Below are 3,631 nucleotides of genomic sequence, written 5' to 3' on the forward strand. Positions count from 1 at the left end.
GTCCTGCAAATTTAGAAAGTCCTTGGGATAGCTGGGAAACTGAACCTTCTTGGGATTCTGATGTTCCCACGTATCCCGGTGTTGACAACCCAGTCTTCCCAATACTTTGAGGCCTATTCTCAAGAAATATCTGTTATTATAGAAATATTACCATTTTGCCATTTTGGTGCCCACCTCTCTGATTCTACCATTTAATAATTTGGCATGGGGTTTTGCTAAACTTTGAAAATGACATTTCAGAATCAAGAAACGTTAATTGGGCAGAACCACTTAGACTTCACTCTTGAGTGTCTCCTTTTGATATGGATTGTTTCTGGACCAGTTGTCTAAGTCCTGGCTCTTCTTGGTTCATATGAAATAATGTTATCTTCACTTTGTATATTATGTAAAAATTAGGAAATGAAAACTGTGTGAATAACATTGTATGAAATAAACCTGGTCTTGTGTTTTTCTCTAGATAAAATACCCTTCTGTACCTCAGTTATAATTCAGATTGCCCGTTCAAGTTTACTCCGATTTAAGGAAATGAAAATATTTCTATCACATGGATGCTAATCTGGGGCTACTGATTACTCTGATGGTATTCCTGTCTTTCGATTAGTATTCAGGATCTCTCACAACAGCGTGATTACACACTTTATAGGATGAAACTTTTAGTCTGTTGACTTGATAAAATGATACTTCTTCAAGGTTGTTTTGAGGATTAAATTAAACCTTATCTTTACCTATAGGTGTTTGTTTCCTTTCCACGTGAACTAGAAACAGTTGTCTAAAGGAGTTTAGGTTCAGGCATGGATTTGAAATTTACCTCATGATTCATAAACCTTGTGAACTGGGGTGTGTTGACTTATCTAAGGCTTAATGCCATATCTGTACTATAGGTAGTACGGCTTAGGTCATTGATTTTAAGAATTGAGAATATCTTAAAAGATAACATAGAACCCAGTTCTCAACTATTTCCATTTATTTCTGCCTTCTATCACCTTTTTTTTTTTAAGCCACATAGATAACTTGATAGAATAAAAAGCAGAGATCTACATAAAACTACATGGGAAACAGAATTTGCATCATACACATTGTGCCAGTTTTAATTTTATCTTGGTTTGGTTCTGTTCTGAGCTGAAAGCATCCCTTTTACATCGTAGTGTTGAAATTAAAAGACCCTCAAAGAAATAACTGTTACACCCTCCCACACTAGCTTACTGGCCTGGGCAGTAGTCCTGTTTGCCCTCATGGCGGTGACTCCGCAGGGGAGCAGGAGAAGGGCAGAGGAACCCCAGAGGAGCCTTCTCCGTCTACCTCATCTGTCTAACTTCAATGGACAGATTCAACCTAGCTGACGGAATGTGGATGCTCCGGAAGGCAAATTCCTCTCTGAACACAGGTGAGAAGGCATGGAACAGGTGTCCCCAGGGCTCACTTCTAGGAGGCACAAGAGTCTCTCCATTTCTTGGTCCCTAGGGGTGAATGTAGGCTGTGTGATCTTGGGCAAACTTAACCCCCTTTGGGCCTCTGTGTTACCGTCTGTAAAGTCGGAATCCTATCCTGACTGCCCGCAGAACCCGGATCTGAGGAGTGCTTGAGATCCTTCAGGAAGCTCGGAATAGGTGGGATTTTTATTGAATGTCATTTCCTCCATCTCCTCTAGACAATTTCTCATTTCTTCTAGGTTTCAGTCACAGAACTTTTTTTCCTTCTAAATATTTACCAGGAACTTAAGCCAAATAAAACAGCCCTATTTTCTGTTTGGTAGTTGAAGGAAGGAAATGGCCAGGTTGAGGCTTAATTCATGTTTTCTTGGGCATCTTGAGTGTAACGGCGTAGGGTCTGGACCCTGGAATTAGGTTTTCCAGATTCCAAGCCTTTAGCTTTATGTAGTTAGGCAAATTAACTTCGTCTTGTAAGCCTTCCTTTCCTTATGTGCAGGAAATGGAAGGGAGACCGCCCTCCTAAGATTGTGAGGATTTGGATGAGATGTGCTGTGCAGCGACAGCAAGTGACTCCTGGTGAGTCAACTCCTAGTTAAACTGATGGGGGGGGGCGGGGAATGTTGAAAAATGGGGTTTTTTAAAGTTCATTTTCAGAGAACACAAGCAGGGAAGAGTAGAGAGGGATAGAATCCCAAACAGGCTCTCTGCACTGTCCACACTGAGCCCCATGCAGGTCTCCACCCCACCGCTTAACCCACATGCCCCGACTGATTTAATAGCCACTTGGCCCTGATATGTACAGCTGCCAGGAGGTTAACAATAAGGAGCTGTCCCATCTTTGAGCAGTGGAGTGACAGATGCAGTGCTTAGTGGGCCTGCCCACAAGTTGAGCAGAGCTGTAGAAGTGGTGGGAAACTGGGGAGAGGGCAAAGTCAGCAGTGGGAATTACAGTTAGAAGCTCCCATCGCACGGCCAGCTCCCGCCTACCTCAGACTCCCCCCAGGCCTTCCATGGGAAGAAGCCTTAAAAGAATGGGTCTCAATACCTGGTGGGTCCATCTTCTAGCTGGGGTAGGAGGAAAGCATATGGACAGCCCTGGAGGGGAAGGGGAATGTTTGGGAGCCTTTCCCGCCTCTACTTTTGATATCAAAACCTACAGTAATCAGAGGTGCCTGGGTGGCTCAGTCGGTTAAGTATCTGACTTTGGCTCAGGTCATGCTTGCAATCCATGAGTTTGAGTCCTGTGTCAGGCTCTGTGTTGACAGTTGAGAGCCTGCAGCTTGCTTTAGATTCTGTGTTTCACTCTGCCCCTCCCCTGCTTGCTCACTCGCTTGCTCGCTCGCTCTCAAAAATTAAGGCTAAAAATTTTTTAACTACAGTAATCAAAAGTGTTTGGATGTTAACTATACATTGTGATTGATCATTTTGCAGTATATACAAATACTGCATGTTATACACCTGAAACTAATATACTGTTATATGTCAATTATACATCAATTTTTTACAAAAATTTGTGGTACTAGCATAAAAACAAACATACTGATCTATAGGACAGAATAAAGAGCCCAGAAATAAACCCTTGCACATGTGGTCAAATGATCTTCAACACGGAATGCCAAGACCATGCAATAGGGAAAGAAAATGGTGCTGGGAAAACAGGATATCCTCTTGCAAAGGAATGAAGTTGGACCTTTACCTTACACAAAAATTGGATTAAAGCTCAAAATGGATTAAAGCCCTAAATGAAAGACCTAACCTAAAACTATAAAACTCCTAGAAGAAAACATGAGAAAAGCTTCATGGCTTTGAGTTTGGCAATGGTTTTTTGCAGATGACACTAAAAACTCAAGCAACAAAACAAATATAGATAAATGGGGCTGCATCAAACTTAAACACATCTGTGCAGCAAAGAGAATAATCCGAGGGAAAAGGCACCCCACAGAATGGGGGAAAATGTTTGCAAATCACATATCTGATAAGGGGTTAATAACCAGAACATATAAAGAACTACAACCCAAGAAGAGAAAAACCAACCTGATTAAAAACTCCGTAAAGTAAGTTTCTCCAAAGAAGATGTACAAATGTCCAGCAAGCTAATGAGAAAAGATGCTCAACATCACTAATCACTAGGTAACCACAAATCAAAACCATAATGGGCGATCACTGGTCATGGCTACTATCAAAGAGGAAACAGCAGGTGT

This window comes from Suricata suricatta, chromosome 4 (assembly GCF_006229205.1).
Source record: "Suricata suricatta isolate VVHF042 chromosome 4, meerkat_22Aug2017_6uvM2_HiC, whole genome shotgun sequence".
In the NCBI taxonomy this organism is placed as follows: domain Eukaryota; kingdom Metazoa; phylum Chordata; class Mammalia; order Carnivora; family Herpestidae; genus Suricata; species Suricata suricatta.